Source organism: Lycorma delicatula, chromosome 10 (assembly GCF_047948215.1).
Source record: "Lycorma delicatula isolate Av1 chromosome 10, ASM4794821v1, whole genome shotgun sequence".
Taxonomy (NCBI): domain Eukaryota; kingdom Metazoa; phylum Arthropoda; class Insecta; order Hemiptera; family Fulgoridae; genus Lycorma; species Lycorma delicatula.
The window spans coordinates 7,400,996-7,423,199 of NC_134464.1; the positions used below are offsets into that span (position 1 = coordinate 7,400,996).

The 22,204-nt window shown below is 30.6% G+C and overlaps 1 long non-coding RNA gene and 1 pseudogene across 1 annotated transcript; one reads left to right on the forward strand and one right to left on the reverse strand.

Annotated features, from left to right (window-relative positions):
* LOC142331289 (scoloptoxin SSD14-like) overlaps window positions 1-22,204 on the forward strand; it is a 152,041-nt pseudogene that overhangs the window by 69,439 nt on the left and 60,398 nt on the right.
* On the reverse strand, window positions 10,515-21,962 carry LOC142331292 (uncharacterized). The gene is made up of 3 exons (XR_012757952.1): window positions 21,912-21,962; window positions 13,278-13,367; window positions 10,515-10,620 (listed from the first exon to the last, which is right to left on the reverse strand). It is a non-coding gene; the product is annotated as an uncharacterized LOC142331292 (long non-coding RNA).

The following is a 22,204-nucleotide window of genomic DNA, read 5'->3' on the forward strand; positions in this document are numbered from 1 at the left end:
TACGCGTTTATTATAAATACATCAAAGGTAGAATTTTATTGATTTTGGAATACATGTATTAAAAATTTTAAGAACAAGAAAAAAAAGTAAGAAAATTTTTTCATCAAATAATAATGTCGGTTACACTTTAAATAAAGCAACTCCTAGTATTCTTGTCCATTGTTAAATCAAGTGCTACTATCCGTATGATTATTTTTATCCAAAGCTTTAATGTTTTTCCGTTCCAGTTAGATAATTAAATATGGATAAACCATATTTCCGACACTATTTATTTTAACAGAGAGACTACATTAAGTTATTAGTTTCATGGAAAAGGGATTATCAGTAATCATAGTAAAGAAAGTTATATAAAATTTAATTATTGTTATTCTCTTTAAACAGAGCATTCCGGAAGATGGTTACCAAACTTTAGACTGATTCAGTTCATTAAAATTGACAAATGTGGGATAATGTTTCTGCATTTATGTATTTGTTCAAAAAAGTTTTATATCGTAGTAACAAGTTAGGTATTTTAATGAAATTCGGTATACGTTTATCCAAAAAATAAAACGCGTTTCAATATTTTACTTTTGATAATTTTAAAACGGTGACCGTTTAAATTATTTAATTATTAATAGCTTCATAAATATTAATTTCATCAATTTGTTTTTTTCTTTTAATAAGATAAAATTTTAAGCATTTTATTATGACAAAAAAAAAGATGTATTATTTTTTAAGTTTGTTTAATAAAGATTAGAGATATAGCAGACAATTTTAAAACCAGTTCACAGAACGCATACGGAAATATAATGTAGTCTGAAAATTTAGTGTTTGGTTTGTTTTTTTATTAATTAAAATAAAAATTACCCTTAAAATAATTAAAAAAATAAATTAAATCAATATTATTAATAATACTGTGATAGAATTCATTGCCAGATCTTTTACAGTAAACCGCCTAACATTTTATCTAATAAAAACATAATTCTATCTGATTAATAATTAAAAAAAATTAACCGCCTCAATTTTTATATTTTTGAAGGAAAAAGTTTCAAACCTACTTACTTAATAGAAACTTTTACCGGGTAAATATGTAAAGAACTAGTATGTAAAGAATTAGAATATCTAACCCACCGGGTTGGTCTACTGCTGAACTCGACATCGCAAATCAGCTGATTTCGAAGTCGACAGTTCTGAGGTTCAAATCCTAGTAAAGGTAGTTTACTACTCGACCGCCGAGGCGCGAGTGGTAGTGTCTTGGCCTTTCATCCGGAAGTGCCGGGTTCGAATCCCGGTCAGGCATGGCATTTTCACACGCTAAAAAAATTGTAATTCATCTCATCCTCTGAAATATAATACTTAACATCGGTCCCGGAGGTTTAAAAAAAGAAGAGAACAGTAAAGGTTACTATTTATACTTTTATACGGATTTCAATACTAAATTGTGGATACCGATGTTTTTTGTCGGTCGGGTTTCAATTAACCACGCACCTCAGGAATGGTCAACCCGAGACTGTACAAGACTATACTTCATTTACATTCATATTTATCATAAAATCCCCATTTATCCGCTGAAGTAATACCTTACGGTGGTTCCGGAGGCTAAACATGAAATGTAGAAAAAAAGAAAAATATCTAACCCGTTCACAAATGTAAATTTTTATTGAAGAAATATATTGTAACGGACGAATTGAAAATAAAGCGAAAACGAATGACCGATAAACACTTATTTAATTTAATGCCCTAAATTACCTCAATTTTCTTTTAACATCAGTGTCACTGTACAGTGTACGCTCATAAACAGAAAAAAAACCATTAAAAATATATCGTGTATAAAAAAGAATTACCTGATTTAACGCGGTATACTTCATAATGTTACAATTACAAGATAAATTACATACTATACAAATACGTTTAAAATTTCATTTTATTTGTTATAAACGTTCTATATGCTCTCCATTCGCTGTATAGATAGCATATAAAGACGATAGCCGAATTATTCTTTCACAGAAGTCACTGCTGCTACGATCCTGGTTTTCATCCAAATTAGCAATGACAATGGTGGAACATAAACAATAATTTAGATACATAAAAAATGGGGGATATGTGTCACAAATCAGAAGATGTATTGTCTGAGGACCTTGGGGACCAAGAGTGTAGTCCCAACTCTTTGGCTTCCGTATGCTCTATCCAGAGACGAGTCGTGCTTCATTTACAAATTGATGAATTTCTCTTTACCGATGTAGCTAACCTCCATTTCACTGAAAAATTAATTCTTCAGCTCTTCATTTAGTTGCGGAAATCGCCAGTCTTGCATCATCTCAAGATAAGAACGCTGTACTGCTCTACTTCCTTCACAACAAGAATATTAATTTTTGTGTAAAAAAAACATCAAAATTTCAAAGAATCTCGCTCCTACTATACAATCTCGTGCGGATTCTCTTGATTCTAAAGTTCTTGTATGCGAATGCGAACATTGTGACGAGAAATTTTACTACTTAAATGAAATGTTTCTTCATCGCTAAAAAATAACCGCGGTAATACAGTGTACAACTATGGAAAAATTAAACACGAACCAGAAATAAATCATAAATGTTTATTAAAATAGCTTTTTTTCACTCTTAATACTACATCATTATCGTGCTAGTATAATGTTTTGAATTACCTTGTTGACTAAATAAAATGTAACGACAAAATATAAACAATCATAATAATAATAACAATGAAAACCAATTTCTTGCTTTACATTAAAATAAAACAAGTTAAAACAACAACGGCGATTTCATTTGATATTCACTGACCTGACTCGTAAACGTACGCCGTAAAAGTACGAGTATTACAACTCATTCCTTCACAGCGGTTTCAATTTGTTTGAAACCATTCGTAAATTCATTTTTCAATTTAATATACCCTTAAAATTTAATCGTTGATTACGTAGATTTTTTCAACTAATTTAATTTAAACTCTTTAACATTTTATCATTTTATCTCTCGGTTTTTATTATTCTAAATTAGCATTCGATTAAGTTTTTATATAAAAATGTATATATGTAGTGTTACAAGAAAAAAAATCTAATTGACTTTACTTCATTAACTAATTTTTACTTTCCCGGCTATAATTCTATTACTGCTACAACAGCATAGTTGTAAAGGGAATGTATAGCGATCGGCCAAAATCTTCTGTCACGAGTTTTACAAATTTTGACGTTTCAAAACTCCCTTAGTCCAAAGAAAAGTTATAAAAATTTCACAAAGTTAGCCTGTTTTGTTAGCCTGTATTTTGATTAATATCTCCAGACTGATTCAAGATAGATTCTTGGAAACTGCATCGAAAAATGTCTATATTGGGGCAATGATATCATTAAATTTTGGAAGAGATGGTTTAGGTCATTATGAATTTTTTTTTGAAAAGAGATCGTAGAAAAAATAAGTTTAGTATAATAAAGTACTTGTTAAGATGTTTAACTTTCAGTTTTACGTCGATCGGATTTAGGGATGAAGGATATTCAACATTATTTCTAAACTGTTTTTCTCCATATCTCCAAAATCTTTTTTCCAAAAAAGTTGAAATTTGACCCAAACATTTGAATATATTTTAAACTAGTGTGTAGTTTAAAATAAGCTAGTATATATATATATATATATATATATACTAACTGTACTCGCCACGCTTTGCTGTGGCACATTGTGGTCGCATGGATGAGAAATGAGAAACAAAACAAAGCATACGTTTCATAGAAGTTTGATTTTGCAATACTTGTGGATACACAATATTTTTTTTTTCCACTGTCTGCGTAGATATAATGGCTATCTGGTTTGCCGACTCGGGAACACGCACATACAGTTGTCCATGTAGAAGTAATCCGCATCTAAATCTAAACCACGCAATTCTAAAGATTGACCTTGAGATTTATTGATTATGATTGCAAATGCCGATCTAATTGGAAATTGCAATCTTTTAAATTGAAATGGTGTATCGGTCGGGATGATGGGTATTCGAGGAATGAGGACATCTTCACCTTTTAAAGGCCCCGTTAAAATCATCGCTTCCACTACGTTATTCATCAATTTCTTAACTGCAAGTCGCGTGCCGTTGCAGAGTTTTGGCCGATAATATTCCGCAACAGGATAATTGGCACACCTATTTTCAATTTTAATATGTGTTGTGGCATCCCTTGCAGATCAAGTGAGTTTAAAAATTCCGTCGGATAATTAACTACTGCATCTGCTCCCACAACGGTGTCTATCAACTTATATGTAATTTTCTCACTTTGAATGCCGGATTGAATAACATTATTAAGTCGATAGACATCTTTATTCTTTGCGGCAAGGATAGCTCGTTCACCGAGCCGATCGTGATTTCTATGATTAATTTGAATATCACGAAATACTTTTTCGATCGGTTCTTCTTTTGATGTTACTAAATTACAAAAATTATCAGGAAATGATATTCGTCTAGAATTCTCATCGACTGGCAACTGTCCGTTTCCAATGTCCAGTAACTGTCGTGAGAATACCTCAGCTGATGGATCGTTCTGCAACTGGACACACATATTCGTAGTCGACTGCAATGTACGTACGTGTCGCCACAGTGTTGAATATTTCAGGCAAGCATTTATTTCGTCTGCATGTGTCGATCGAGAAATTACAGGCAATGTTTGCCTAAAATCTCCTGCGAGCAATATCAAAGCATTTCCGAACGGTTGAACGTTTCCACGCAAATCTCGTAACGATCGATCTTTAAGCGATTTTATTACGTGCCATCGTGCATTCATCCCAAACAATGAGTTTACATTTTTGTAATACTTTTCCCATACAGGATGCTTTGGAAATTTTGCACGCGGAAGTCTCAATTATTTACGTGTTTAATGGCAACTTCAGAGCTGAATGCGCAGTTGTTCCACGTGATAACAATGTTGCAGCTATTTCATACGAAGCAAGAGCTAAGGCTATGTCATTTTTTGATAGAACCGTTGCTAGAATAAATCTAATGAGGAATGTTTTCCCAGTTCCTCCTGGCGCATCCAAGAAGAAGGTCCCCCCAACTCCGTCATTTATCATTTGCATTATGCGATCGTAAATGCCTTTCTGTTCACGCGTTAATTTGGGAATGTTTGATCGGACATATGACTGAAGATCACCAATTTTGTAACTCTGTTCACGGCGTAAATCCACATAAAATGAAGCAATCGCAGCTCGGGTGGGTGCTGGCATTCCCAATCGACTAAGATCTTTATTTGCATTAGTTAAGCACTTGTCTTCAATATTGAAAGAAATTTGTTACTTAATCAGTTGTGATTTTGTTTACACCGGCAACGGCCATACGGGCTCTTTGTGATCGGTCGTTGTGTTTGACAGCGGCCATCATGCATTGATCTGATTGGTTTTCCTTTGTTTACATTTCCATCTGATTTATTAGCCTCTTATTTATTAAAAAACTGTAGAAATTAAAAATAAATAGATAGATTTATTAAAAATAGATGAAAACAATCTTTGATGCGGGTTATATATCGTGCTAATATTTGAGCTCAATCGGTGCAGAACATTTTGAGTTTTTGAAGCGTAACAAACGAACTTAACATTTTTATATATATATATATAAATATATATATATGTGTGTGTGTGTGTGTGTGTGTGTGTTTAATATATATATATACATTGAATAAATTATTCAATAATTAATTATTAATATATATATATATACATACATATTTTTGATTTGACCTTATTTTCAATTCCATTTGATCAAGGGGAATCACGGTACCCATATATATATATATATATACACAGGTACTCGTATACATAGACACTTTTTTTGAGCATTTTTTTTTATCGAATGGAATCGACTCCGACTCATTGAAATAAATAATTACTTAGATAATAATTACTTAGAATAAATACATAGATAAATCAATTTTTAACTCCCTACAAAACAAGGGGAGTTGAAGGGGACACGTATATTTATAATACAATTTTTTTTTAACTTTCAATGTCAGTTTTAAAAATTGGGATACTCCGACTGTATTTACTTTAATGTAAAGAGGTGAGATTGATTTAAAAAGTCCATAACACCGGATGTAAGATTCTGAAAAAATTTGACTTTTTTATAATTTCTGGTATCTTATAGCTTAATTAAAAACTTTACATAAAGAAGCTTTGGGCAACGAGATCAAATGGTACCCAAATATTTTTATTAAAAAATTTTACTTTCAGAAATTATACTTTTAATACTTATAATTTTTAAGGCAAAAATGTAATTTGATTTAGGAGGTTCAAATGGAACAAATTCTTTACTGAACTTTTGATATTTTTCGCGAAGTAGATTTGACTCAAATCTACTTCCTGTATCCCTTTAACCAAACTAGTTAAAACACTATTAATTATTTTTTATTTTTTGCTTTGTATGAGGATTGACTTCCAATGTCATTAGTCATCACATTGTTTAAATTTAAACGTTATTTTAATACTTCCATTTACCCTTCCGTTTTAATGAAACACAAAAATAAACGTAACGTAAAACATTTAAACAAAATGTACGCGTATAATACTTAGAGTGCAAAGGGCTTTGACATTTACATAACGTAAAAATAAAAATATATCAAACATAAAAACATGAAGATATAACATTAAACACACTGTAAAATAAAACGCACAAAAATGTTGGACAATACGATGAAAATTTGAGAAACCTGGGTTCGGGTGTAAAGTGCCTTCACGTTGAGCATTCTCAGTCAAACGTAACACATATTGACTTCGACAAAGGCTTAATATAAACGCATTAATAATTTACTGGCATGTAGGTAAGCAACCGCTTGTTTTTGCCATTTTCTAAATCTCCAGCAATATTATTTCTTAGTCCGTACCTGTTTCTGAGGTTTTCACATACAATATACTCTTCCAGTAGATGGTTTACAGTAAATGATTTATAACATCTACTACGCGTTGGTCTTTCTTCGCCGGTTAACAAATATGAATTTGTTATTCGCGTGGATCTATTCTGATTCTGGTCATCGATTCTTGCTCCTGTCGAATCAGTTTCACGTCGATTTTTCCATTTACGTGGTGTAATTTTAATTGCATTTTGTTTCGCGCTTAGTCTTCTTCGTTCATTACTCCACGAGGTTCTGATAAACAATTTAAAAAATGTTTAACGTCTACCTCTCAAATAGGAATCGTATCCGTATTCTCACAAATTTTTGTCTTCTGCTCTTTTATTTCCTCAGCCTCATCTGCCGTTTTATTTCCTGAGATACCAGCGTGCCGTGGAGTCGATACAAATACACATTGCTATTCCATTTAATATATACAGAATGAAAAGATGTTTGTTTTAAGAACATCCTTAATGTTCTAATCCCGATTCACAGTTAATGCGCTTAAAGAATCGGAACATATAAGCGCATTCTTTTCACAGAAATATCACCGTGTTCGATGTTAGAACGATCAGTAAAACTTGTTATATATCCCTCATTGTTACTGATGATTGTCGAAAATTCCTGTTGGATGATTACTATTGATTTCTCTTTTATTATTCTGTAACAGAGCTTCAATTTTTTGCTTATCGATAGCAAAAGTTATAACGGTATTTTTCTTATAAAAATTGCTAATGTGTCCGGCAAAACAATTTCGTGTTTTTTGCTAACGTACGATACCGTATTCAGGCAGGTCTAGAATAGTTAGCGCGCGCCCATTGAAACCAGCCAAAGGATTATTATAAAAATTTTTGTAGTTTATACGGTAAGAAAAGCGATATTTGCTGCAAATATTAATAGTAATGGCATTGTGGCGGCTTCAGTCATTAAACTAGTCAGCGTGCTTGTGGCATATCTGATTCCATTGTTATGTACCTATAAAGTCTAACTTTCTTTGATACGATTTTCTAGGGGATGAATATGCAATACAACAGTAATCGTACTTCGATGAAATCGGTGTTTTATATAATCGCAGTAATTTTTTTTTCTGAGCCCCAATTCATTTTTATTAAACATTTAATACGTTAGGGCTTTCTTGCATCTAAAACTCAATCCCTGTATGTGAAGTCTTCCGGTGAGGGATTTATGTAATAATTTATCTAAAAAGCGAATATTATCTTCTTACTGATTAGGATGGCCAAAAGAGGATTAACATGGGGAGTTCTTTTCCAATAGAAGTGTACATAGCACATTTTCTCCGGTGAAAATTTGAATCCGTTATTCTTTGCCGTTTCTTTAATCGCGGTTATCGCTCGTTGCAATTTCTCGTTCACTATCTCTATATTGTTACTAGCATATACGATTGCTAGAACATTGACGTAAACGCTTTTGCTGACTTCTCGTGTAATGACTTGCATCGTTTTTTGATGATGACTGTAAACAAGTAACGCTCAACGGAGAGCCTTGTAGAATGCCATTTTCTAACCTTTTTTCTAACAAGTATTCATTATATATATTTTCAAGTACACGTACTTGAAAAGTACGGTCTTTCATGTAAATGTCAAGTATTATCGGTAAATTTCCGTGAATGCTCCATTCATGTAGTTTAATCATTATTCCATATCGAAAGCCTTCTACAGTTCAAAGAAGACTCTGACGCTGTGTTTCGTAATGATGAAACTGGTTGTATGCATTATTTTCTAAATCGATCATTTGGTCAGTAGTTGATTGGTACTGTCAAAATCCTGCTTAATGCGAGGATAAAAGACCGTCTCATTCTAAAATCCAAACAATCAGTTTTTCGTCACTTTTTATCATTTTTTCGAAGTATTTTTTCAATAGCACATGTCAAGGAAATAGAACGGTAACTATTGGGATCGATCAATTTTACCGTTTTTTGGAATTGAAACAATATATATTTCTTCCACTGCCATGGCTATATCCCATCCTGCCATATTTTATTATACAATTTTAGCAATCTAAGTTTTGCAGTAGTACTTAGTTGTTTGACTACGACGTATTTCGTTCCGAACAGAGTCTGTATTTCTGATTTCTCCAACGCTTTTAGAAGTTAATCTAATTTGAAAGTTACATTGTATGAGAAATTTATTTTGATTCTAAAATTTAGATGACCCTTAAGTTCTGTTTTTTTTTATTTTAAAAATATTCGTCATAATTGACTTCTTCAAATCGATCGGCTAGAAGTTCAGCAGTTTTTTTTTTGGGGTGGGGTTAATCCACTAGTTCAACATCAGATTGAAGGCAAGTTACGGAAATAAACTTTGAATGCCTGCAGACGGCACTTTCTTTCAAACGTCTGCCGCTGTCGTATTTCTGCTAATAAATGACACGTATTGTTCACAACAATTTTTTTGTACCTGTCATAAGATTTTGGCGTACGCCTGAAAACTTAAACAGGTGATTCTTGAGGCGTTTTTTAAATGCGATTTGAAATTCCGATGTTCGACGTTTCTTGAAAGCGTTGGGTTTTTTTACTTCTTTTTTTATCGCTTTATGTGTTCTTTCACGGCATGAAATTCCACTTAATAGAAATATAATTCATTTTATTTCCATAAAACTGAAATTTTCAAGGTAAATTTTTTCCATGAAAATTTTTGAAATGGAAATTTTTTCTATTCCATTTCACGGGGTGGATGGATTCTTGAGTTTTGTAGAGGTTGTGGCAATATATCTTAAAGCCTAGTCAAATGTAGCATCGGTTATAGTGTCGACATCATTTTCGATAACACAACAACAATAACAGTTGTTTCGGGGGATTATTGATGATGAAGTTTCGACTTTAGGACTGAGAGAACAATATAGACTTATTAAAAGGTATAGAAGTTTTAGGTCCATCGGTAATGGAGTAGCCCAATCACCTCTGTGTAGTTGCCTTGAGACGGCTAACGACATATCTTTAAAAATTGACTTTTTAATGGAAGAATATCTAAATTTAAAAGTCAACTGTTTAAATTATAATGTAATGGAAATGTGAGACATATATTTGTAATTTCTGTAATCTATTTGTATTCGCATTTTCTATAAGCGATCAATGTTTCTCTGTATAATTAATTGATCTACGGTTGATATTTATTTTTATTATGAAGACTGTGATAACCGGAAAAGATGTAAAAATTATTTTTTTTTGTAATTGTTAATAATTACTTTTGAATAAGGGATTTACTTATACTAAAGCTTTAGGCCGTTCTATTGCACCTGTCGCTTTTCTGATTGGTGAGTCACACTTACTTATATTTAATAGTAATATTCACAGTGTTTTTAATTTTGTTTAATAAAATTATTAACTTCAAGACACCAAAATATTGTTTGATTTTATGTGTTAGTAAAATCAAATAGTAATAAAAAAAAATTTGTGTTTAAAAAATTTTAAATGTATAATTTTTTTTGAAAATTAAATAAATTTTATTTAACTTAATTTTATTCTATTATTTTCATTTAAACATTTTTTTGAACATGAGGGGCAGCGCTGAGAAAGTTTCGGAATCATTTGTTAGCATATTAAATTTTCTATTTCATCTAACATATTAGGATGATGATATAATAAAAAAAATTCATAACTTTCGGCTAAAATTTGTACTATTTTTTTTTTCTATGTAACAATAATAACATTATTTATGATTATTAATTAGTATAAATGATTCTACAATTCCAGTTTGTCGATATTAAGCCTTTAATTGAATAAACAGAATGACAAACGTTAATACTAATCCCATTCCCTGAAAAAAAAAAGAAGATAAATTATAGTTAAAATTGTATGTTTTCTTAAGTAATAAATTTGTGTAATTTAGAACCGATAACTACGTAAGTTACAGGACATATTAGGTTGTCTAAAAAGTATTGAGCCTTTGGAAACTAAAACTGAGAATACATTTAATGCGACTGGGAAATAACATTATGAGACCATATATGCATCTTTTTTTTTTATAACCTGCCATTTTTCTGGCAACACCATAATCCCGCCGCTATAGAACTTCTTAAGTTTCCGGTCAAAAAATTGTCACGCGTGGTTTTTACAGGCTTCTTTCTTTTTAAACTAACTTAACACCATTTACGGAGTTCTGCAGAGACAGCAACAAATGATAGTCTGTCAATGCCAAGTCCAGGCTATACGGTAGATGCATTAAAATCTCCGTCAAATTCTATCGATCCTGATGGGGTGTTCTTAAAGATGTACACGGTCTGGCGTTGTCAGCGTGGTATATGACACCCTTTTTAGGTCGTTCCGTTTGAATCGCTAGGTGAAATCACGCTAATTTTTGGCAGTATAGGTCTTAGTCCATCGTACTATCTGGTAGCAACAGTTTGTAATGCACGATGCCCTTCAATATCGCCAAACGCACGCCATAACCTTTCTGGGCGTCAGTGTGGGCACAGACTGTGGAGTTTCTGCTCGCTTCGATCACGATCTTTTTACACGGTTTTGTCGTAGGTTATCCACTTTTCATCACTCGTGATCAACCGCTTCAGAAATGACTTGATTTCATTACGTTGCAGTTGAGATTCACAGATAGAAATTCGAGGTAAATTTTTCTGAGTCAGATCATGCGGTACCCGAACATTGAGATTTCTCTAAACGGTGCATTTTTTGACGGTGCATTTTTAGGTCATCGGTAAAGTCTTGAATGCTTACATGTCGGTCTTCTTGATTTTTTTCAGAATATTATTCAAGTTTTCTGTGATCGGTCACCCACTGCGAGGAGCATCTTGGACATCGGATTTCCAGAATGCGACTGGATCATCTTTTGGCTATTGCCATTGATAACATATCTTGCTCGTAAACAGCAAACGTCTCTTCACAGGCCTGCGCAATATTTGCGTCTTTATTGAAGTAAAATGTATCGCGGTTTTTCGGAAATTTCAACCGTCTTCATGGCGCATTACCTTAAATCTCAATTTAAAAATTCCGTCACTTTTTGCACATCTATTAACTTCAACTGCCAGCTATTTAATGGCGTTCGGCCTGACCCACTGCGACTCATATACCCTGAGATTTGAGTCGCTAATGCTATCTCGTGCGCAAAAGACTCGCTTCTTAGACTATATATTATTTAATGAAAAAACGTGAAACTCCTCTCGTAGGCAGAATGATACCTCTCGGCCTTTCATCCGGAGATCTCGGTCGTACATGGTGTTTTTCATACGCTAAAAATTTTCATTTTATATTAACAAGCTTCTTTGTAAGCTTAAACAAAAATACCTTTTTGGGGTTCTGTATCGATACAAAGTTTTCTAAATCTTCTGGTCTCTAATCGCACATTCTTAGTTATCTCTGTAAATTTTAATTTCTGTCGATTTTCGATTTCTTTTCCTTTTGAATTATATTACAAAATATAATTTTTGATATTTTTCTAACTTTGATGTATCTGTAGTAATACTGAACAAAAGTATACTTTTTCTTACAATCTAAATAATAATTTTCATTTAAAGATCACCCGTTAAAAATAGAGAATAAATGTTAAAATATCACTAATCACTAAGATAAGACGTTACTTAATATTAATGTAAATATTACTCGTTAAATTTTAGAATTTAAATTCCCACACAGTGCTAGACCGGCGACTGGCTTCTTGCTACTCTCCCTGAATCAGTTCTTGAGCCGTGTTAAGAATATGTAACGGTGTTGAAGTTTAAAAAGAACTTACATGTGATCGGTAAAATGAAAATTGATTTCTAGCTGCTTTATTACATCCATTTTGTCAAAACTTTTGTTTAGCGGGTGTGTTTTTTCTATAGAAGTTTTCTAGAATGGGTTTTAATATTCGATTTTTACGATTACTTGATCCTTGTTACAGTTTTATCATTATTATATTATCTTTTCCTGTATCTTTGTATTTTTTTAAACTATTTCTTTTTATCTGATTGATTGGAGTTTTTTCTTGTCCATGATTTGTTAGATTCCATTCATTTTTTTTTTTTTTGGTTCGTATTTTTAATTTTTTCAAGGTATTTTACTACTGTTGTTATTAGGTCCTACATTTCCATTCGTCCTTAAACAAAGGCTAGGTGGTTAATGTTTATACATTTATTTGAATTTTTTATTCTTGCTATTATACTTGTATGTTAAAATCTATTTTAAATGTCGTATGATTTTTTTTTAACATTTTACATTAAATGATTAACTTAGTTAAGGAAGCAATATTATTAAGTAGGTAAATGTTATACCAAAGTTACATGAAGTTTAACCTCTTTTTTAGCAAACGTGAGTACAAAAATATTTATTAATATATCGTTGGAAAGCCAATCAATCTACCATTTTTTTTTTTTACATTGCTTCAGTAAGCAATGTTCAATAAACATCATCTGCAATAAGCTATGTTTAACCTTAAAAACAATACCTTTGTTTTTCTGGTTTTTTTTTTGGTTTTTTTATTACCTTAAAAATAAGAGTCATATCCGCTATAAAAAATCCAAATGCATTCACTTCAATTTTCCTCATTTGTACTTGATCCAGAAAATAATTCAACTATGAACAGAAAAAGAATAACAGAATCGGTAAAAAAAAGAAAATAGAAAGAAAATAACTTTTTAATTTCCCGACTATAGTTCTATTGCTGCTTCATAACTATAAAGAGAAGTACGATCGGTCCAAAATGTAAAAAAAAAAAGTTATAAAGATTTCGGGAAGATGTATGCATAAATATACTTACCTTATTTTTATTTGTTTATTGTTATATTTTTTTTTTATTCAACTAAATTCGGCTCAACATTAATTCTTCGAAAGTGGCTTAAAGAATATATATATATATATATATATATATAGAGAGAGAGAGAGAGAGAGAAAGAGAGAGCTTTGACAGCATTAGATTTTGGATAAAATTAAAAAAAGGGAAGGTAGTTTTCACTATATTAAATTTTGGTCTTTTTGTATACTGGTCGTAGAAAGTTGAGCTTCAGTAGAATGAAATTTAAAAGTTATTTAGCATCCCAAAATTTTAAGTCAATCAGATCCGGGATGAGGGATATCCAACATTATTTCAAAACACCCGTTTTTTGTTTCGATATCGAAAATCAGTCGGGTACTTTTTCGGGAAATGCCCGTCACAAAAATTAAGATTTTTTTTTTAATCGGTACAAAGTAACATATTCTACAATTATTACGTAAAATTAAGCAGAAGAAATGATGGTAAAATGATAAATACATAAAAGATACTTTTTAATGCAGTATTTAGTATTAATGATATAAAATCCAATGTAGTGTAAATGTAGCACAAAACTGCAATAATTATTAAACACTTTTTGATGTGTATATATATATGTGTGTGTGTGTGTGTGTATATATATATATATATATATATATATATATATATATATATGTGTGTGTGTGTGTGTGTGTGTGTGTGTGTGTGTGTGTGTGTGTGTGTGTGTGTGTGTGTGTGTGTGCTTGCGCGCGGGGTGTGGAGAGGTGTGTGTGTTTATTATGCGTGATTGCAATACAGAATATATAAAATAATAATTGAATAATTTATTTCTAAAATTCACTAGTATGTTGCAGCACTAATTCAAATAAATCTTCTTCATCCCTATATCTGTGATGCTGTAAGAATTCACAAATATAAGTATACATCAGTTCTTTCGAGGTGCCCTTTTCTTTTTTGTTACGTTATTTGAAACACATCCGTAAATTTTCATAATTTTGTGTATGTACTCCGGTCTGGATATCCACGAAATTCTCCGAATGATTACACTGTAAAATGTTGAGAGTTATAGCCGTATAATTTGGGAATATCTTCATAAGATTTCAAATTCTCGGATATAATTAAAGAACCTTCTACAATGCAAATTTTAATATCAAGCAAAATATATTTTTTTCGACCCGGTACAGCATACGTGAAACATTCTCTTGTTACTCTGCATATACCTCTGAAAATCTATCGATTCGGCAGAACTCTTCCTCGATTATACTTTCGCTTGGAAAAACCGGATTCATCTATTTCGACAGTCACGCCCTTTTCTCCTATTTTCTGTGGGTTTTTTAACAAATTATCAGCACAAAATTCACGCAAGTAATTCTTATAGTTAGTTGTACTTTCCGTTTCCATTTGCAGTTCTTTCAAACAGAATTTCGTAGTTGTGTACTCATTAACCCGACAATAATTATATATAAACGGTATTACTTTTTCCAAAGGTAAATGAATTTCTTATAGCCGTGTAATAAAGGAATTTACTGACGGCAGCTTTATTACACACCCGTCCGATTCTCTTTGCGGTAAATTGTAATTTCACATTAGTTCTTTTACAAACTCTTGTTTCACGTAAAACTTTCTTTGCTGGCAAAGAAGTTAACTCTGTCTTTTCTTTACTGTCATCAATAATTCGAACAAGCGATAAAAAAGTTTGCGGCTCCATAACTGTTGCGTTTGCCAAAAATAGAAAAATTTATGTTATATATCAAACAGAAAATTTATATTTTTTGTACATCTAAAGAAAGACACAGCGTTAGTTTTATTCATACCTAAGCTAAGGTCTAGTATTGGAATCGTTTGCAAGAAAAAAAATAACCCGATAGCTTCTGTAGTCGGTTAGTTTTTTGATGGTGCCGCAAACGTTATATTGAAATAAGAAAATAAGTAAATAAAATTATAAATATGATCTAATCAAGCTTAACCTACGGTCGGTTCGCTCGCTAGTCAAGGTTAGCAAGGGAAGCGAGCGTAGGTAAAGTTTTATTAGATTATATTTATAATTTTATTTATTACAAACTTATAATTTTATTGCAAACATAATTATCAGCAGACAAAGATAAACAAATGCCCTCAACGGATAAGAAACTGGTCTCATCGATCTTGTAAAGACCTTGACTCTTATCATTTTACCATCATTTCTTCTGCTTAATTTTACCTAATAATTATAGTATATTTTTTATCGATTAAAAAAAAAATCTTATTTTTGGTGGCAGACATTTTTCGAAACGGTACCTCTTGTTGGCCAAATTATATGAAATTGCACAAATATTTGACTATATATAATTTATAAAATAGTTATTTTATAAATACTTTTTACAATTTAATAATTAGTTTTCTAATCGTCCATTATATTATGTCATTTAGAATAATATTTTAATACCGCTAGCATTTTAAGGATATATACTTTGATTTAAATTTATTTACTTTTTATTAAGTAATGAAATTAATCGTCTGAACTTTGATAACCAAAATTCGATTACAGAATGAATCCTTACATGATGTGAGTACACCCCCTACATTCATTAAAGGTTTTCCTTTAATTAATTAGTGGATACCAATCTGTTTTCACAACTTAAAGTTTATCCGTTGTTAATTGATTTTGTCATACGTTCAAATTGCATTTTCTATTGTTAATTTTAGTACAAAGGAGTAACACGTAAAGTAATTAATTTTGTTTAATAACTTGTATGTACATACATAAAACTTAACATTTTACCCGTTAACCTTAATACAGTTAACAAGTTTTGCGTTTATATTTTTTTAAAGTGAATTTTTCATTTAATAACTAATAATATGTAATTTTCTTTAATTATTACTTTCGTTAAGAAAATAAGAATTTTTAAGATTCTATCGATCTTCGATGTAAATTTGTGATATGAATTATAAAGGTAGACGTACTAGGACGAAATATCGATAAAATTAAATCATTATAAGACTTAAGTTTGCAAATTTAAAGATAAAAATTGTACTTTAACGAACAAAATGTACGCCTTTTAAAAATGAAGGGCGTAAGATTTGTGTCAAACTAGTGATTCCTATCTCTCACTTCCCCCTACCGATATTAACATCCACCGTAATTTAGCATTTAAAAGAAAATACTATTTTAAAGAATATCGTAATATATGTGCAATAAATATAACCAGAAATAAAGTAAACGGATACGTGAGAATAGATCACAAAAAAATCAAAAAAGTTGCTGATCATATCAACTCTGAATGAAGAGATAAAATCTTTAGACAGGGAAAAAGATTCCGCACTACCAAGCAAATAAGCGCTGCGCTATCGTCAAGCGATAATCTTGCACTGCTTTCATCGAAAAAAATTGAAAGTAATAATACAGAGAACGATATAGAAATTTTACGTCTTGTTTACAAAAACGATGAGACTATAATCGATCAAGAGTATAAATTAATATTAAATTTTCTCACAGCGATAGATATTTCAAAAATATATTCCCGAAAAACGAATTTGGTAAAGTACGCTTTGTTTGTGATCGTTTATAGTTTCTCAAATATGTAAACCCAACAATAATTTAGAGACGTATATTAAAAATAAAGAGTCATATCGTTTGTTTAATTTCATCAATATCCACACACTCGATCATCGGTATACAAGACATACTCATAAATATAGACATATTCACATATAAGACATATTCACATAAATACATGCGGTGTACTCCAGACAAGCCTATCTCAATTTTTTTTTAAATTATTTTGTTTAGGATAATTAATAGCGCTCAGCTTTGCCGAATATGTACAACAGCTATAAGGCTCATACTTTAATTATTGGATAAGAATGAAGTCGCTAGCTGGACTGGTAAAAAGGTAGAATCAAAGATCCTTACCGGTGATCAAGAAAGGTGTTCTGAGAGTAACAATAGAATCTAATTAATTCGATGTAAACATTAAAAAAAATATAAGCACGAGAGTGATCATTTTGGGTTAGGAACGGACTTGAGATGAATAAGTCCAAAAATATATTAGAATTGAATTTCCTTCTAGTTACCTAGATTTCTCGGAATACTTGTAATTAGGAAGGTTCCGTCTTTAAAAAATTATTTTGGATGAGAAATTCAATTACTTATGTAAAAAACAGTATTGTTTTTCCTCTAAAGCTGCTACAGAACAAGGTAAGAATTGTTGAAAGAGTATCCTTACTTACCCCCATTTTTGGGGTCGCAAAGATGTTGCTGTCGTAGGTTCTCCTTACGTAGAGAATCTATGGAGAAGATTGCGTATGAACATATCTTCAGGTGAATCCATAGGTTAGCGACGTTATTATCCAGGCGATTAGTGACGACCCCCATAGTGTGACTGGAATTTTGTGGGGCCTTTAAAAACCGAGTTGAGAGTATCTGTAACACTTTTACTCAAGAACCGGCTAAAGAAGTGGGAAGATGTAAAAGGGAAAAATGAAAACCTTAAAATCTTCTATACGTAATTTTATTTGTATCATATATAAGAATAAAATGCCGTTTACAAACTACCTTATAACGATTATACCATAAAAATATTTTTTCCTTCAAATTTTGTCTATCCTGTTGCAAGTATGCTATCTCGGGGGAGTCTTTTCCTGAAGTTCCTTGTAATATTTACTCGTAATACTTAATACTCTTAATACATGTCTTGTATAGACATGCTTTTACATAAGCCACAATTTTGTCGGCGTGATAAATAAACTTTTCCATTTCTTTCAGCCTGTATCTGGTCATAATTATTTATTTCCACAAAACAGGAAGCGTTTTCTTTTGAAATAGTTTCATTTTTTCTTTTTTGTATTTTTAAACTTGATTTTTTGTATAATTATTGCGATTAGAAAATATTTTTTACATATCGATTTATATATTTTTAGATAAATTTTAACAAAATTAAAAAAATAATTTTTTATAAATAATAATTTTTTCAGAAATGTTCCTTTTAAATTCGTCAGTACTTTGAGGTTTAGTTTTTAGAATCTACTTTTTTTAAAGTTACTACAAAAAGTAGTATTACGGACTAAAAATCTGAAGATAGTACCGATCGTGGAATATTTCCATTTCTTGAGGTGACGTAGTTTCCAAGCAATAATTGAATTATAACAACAAAAATGAAGTAGTGCGGTCTGTTGAACTGACTTATTTAAATGAAGGTGAATTAGTTAACGTTATTTTTATAACATCGATGTACGAGTTACAGTAACAGTTATTGCAGGATCATCCTCATTTTCGATGAAGTACGATCCAGTAATTTCCTAGAGTTAGACGGCATACTTACTAAACATTGATATTTTTTTGTGTTCATCTGATTGTGATTTTCTAACGCATAGTATTGGAATTTTTTTCATTTAAGTAAAAATTTGCTCCATCTGATATCCAAAATTTGAAAAAAACTTTGGTATTTTCAGTCAAATAAGAAAACTTATAAAATAGTATTTTCACAATTCTCAAGTGTTGAAAGTTCAACTCTTACTATTTATATTAGTAAATAATCAACTTTTTTAACAATACGCATCGTAAATTTGTACGGGATCTTTACAAAGGGTACACGGAAACTATCTCAGATCATGTTAACGTAATGTACCTTTTCCAAGAACTATGTGACCGACTTTACTCAAATCTTTACCGGTTAAACTGTGCATTGTTTTCAACACTATAACACAACAACAGTTTTGTAAAATATTAACCGGTTACGGAAAAAAATATTAGAAACTACCTATGCAACATTTTTTTTTGCAACAGCATTCATAAAAATTCTTACAAGCAATTTTCGGACATAAATGTCTGTGTTAAAATTGTGGTCTTAATGAGATGAGTGTGTCTGAAAAGTTTCATTCAAATAGCCCAAATAGTTTTTGAGTAGAATTACATTATGTAGTAAAAAATTAGTTTTTCAGAAAACGACCGAAAACTAAATCCTCTTACCTTATTCCTTACATTCGTGTAGCAAAACTGAATTTTCTTCATCCTCATCTGAATTATTTTCTAATTTTCTTTTTAATTGCTTCCTTCTTCTAGTTTCACGTTCATATTTTGATATTTTAGTTTCACAGACTCGCATTCGCTCCTTGTCTAAGCGTTTCTTTGCCTCGACCGTATGATACTCTGTATTAAATCCAATTTAATTCCGATATAGTCTATTATTTGGAACTTAAACACTTAATCTTGATTATATGATGCTACTAGAACATATATGTACCTTTCATCACAAAAATTCTCTTGAGAAATCTGGACCAAATGACATTGTTAAAACTCTCGTTTTGTTTCGAGTCTTATCATGAAAGCGCTTAGAAACAGGGGGCAGAAAAATTCTTGAATTTTGGTTTGATAACATCCACGACTGGTTTAAGAACCACAATTTTATGTATATAAATTTTACCAGAAGCCTGAACCTTTCTAAATGGAAACCATGCGTCTAAGCACATTCCATGAAATGGAGCTTAATCCGTTGATTTTGGATGAAAGCGTGCAGTCATTTTTTGACGTCTAAAATATAATCGACATATAATGATATTTATATCAATTTATTCATAAAAATAATCAAAAAATGTTAAAAATTAGTTTCCGTCTTTCCGGATTCCCCAAAACAGTAACTCTTAAAAGCTTCAATAATTAAGAGCGTTCTTGTTGATGTTTCTTTGAACATTTTTGATCCAGATTTTCACAAGATCATGACCACAAAGATTATAGTGTTGGCGAAAATGATTACATAGGGGTGACATGGGCGTAGTCACAATTTGTGTTATACGATATCACAGAACATATGTTATGCATCGATCCACCGCTTCATTTTAAACGAATGACAACAATCTGGCTATGTAGTGATACATGTATAGACATGCTTTTACGTAAGCTACAATTTACCCGGCATGATAAATCAAATTTTCCATTTCTTTCAAACCGTATCTGATCTTAATTATTTATTTCCACAAAACAGGAAGCGTTTTGAAATAGTTTAGTTTTTCTTTTTTGTATTTTTAAACTTAATACAGGTTTTTGTACAATTATTTTGATAAGAAAATATTTTTTACATATTGTTTTATATATTTTAGATGAATTTTAAAAAAATAAATATATTTCAAGACGAATGATTTTTTTCTAAATTGTGTTTTTCAGATGACAGTAATAAAGAAACAAGAATTAATTTTTTCTCTTCACAATTATTAGAAGATTTGATTTTAAAAAAACAAATTATTAAGCTGTTTTACTGATGGAGGATGAACAACACATAGTACAAGGTATGTACAAAAATATGGTACTTGTAATTAAAAACTAATCCTAAATTGCTACGTTTTCTAACAAAATCATTTTTAATTTCTTTTTTTTTTTTAATCACTTTAATGATTTTGTCTCCAAACTGTATTTTTATTCTTAATATATATATATATAAATTAAATTATTTATTTTAGCATCCACCTCTCAGGTTTATTGAATAATTATATTTATATTATTATATATTATAGTATTAAATTTCAAAGTGTTAACGCAAACATTATTTAAATTTGCTTTTATTTTCTCGTGATTTATATTGTTAGGTAAGTAAATAGATTATACTAACAGGTAATATAACAGGAAATGTGTGTGTTCGCGCGCTGTGTATTCAACATCAGAGGACTAGCTATATTTAAGGAATGCATTCCATAGGTTAAAAAAAAGAAAAATTTTCTAAAAAATATAGTTCTGAAAATCTTTTGTTTTCGAGTTATCGTTAATAATACGGTTCCATCAGATTCAGTTTAAATAATAATAGTAAAGTCTGTTCGGTACTTACGTATTAACGCCACCGCAGCTAAGCTTTATTTAAAAACAAAGTAGTCAATCGGATTTCGGTGGAAAATGAACAGTCTCTTTATTAATTTTAATAAATGGTTATTTATATTTATTTATTTTATAAATATAATTTAACCAAACTTAATCTACACTCGCTTCGCTCGATAACCTTGACTAATTAACAGGAGTGTTTTGATTATTTAAATAATAAATAATTGCAATAATTACTGAATTTATTAAATAAATACTCAAAATTCGATGTTAATTAGACAAGGTTAGCAAGCGAAGCGAGCGTAGGTTAAGTTTGGTTAAATTATATTTATAAGCTAAATAAATATAAATAACCATTAATAAAGAGACTGTTCATTTTCCACCGAAATCGGATTGACTACTTTGTTTTTAAATAAAGCTGTAGCTGCGGTGGCGTTAATACGTAAGTACCGTCTGTTCTTTATATTAATAATATTTAATGTGTTCATTTGTTGCTTTTTGATTAAGATGAGAAAATTTTAAATGATTGTTTTATATATATATATATATAAATTAAACTTACTTATTTACTGAAAATTTTCCTTACCTCTTCTTCACTTTCCTTTTCCAGTATTTGTGGATCTACTCTTAATAATAATTGATTTGTATCACCGATCTGTAATTAAGAAATTTGTAATTATACAACAGTAAATTTATTAAGAAAATAATTTTGACGATTTAAATGTAATATGGAACAATAATTTAAATTTACCATTAGAAATATGTCACTTACAATAGAACAAATATTTAATATTACTGATAGCAAATATATTTATTTTCTTTTGCTTTTTTCATCGATGCAAGTATGCTGTTGTACTATACATCAAGCAAGTGACATTC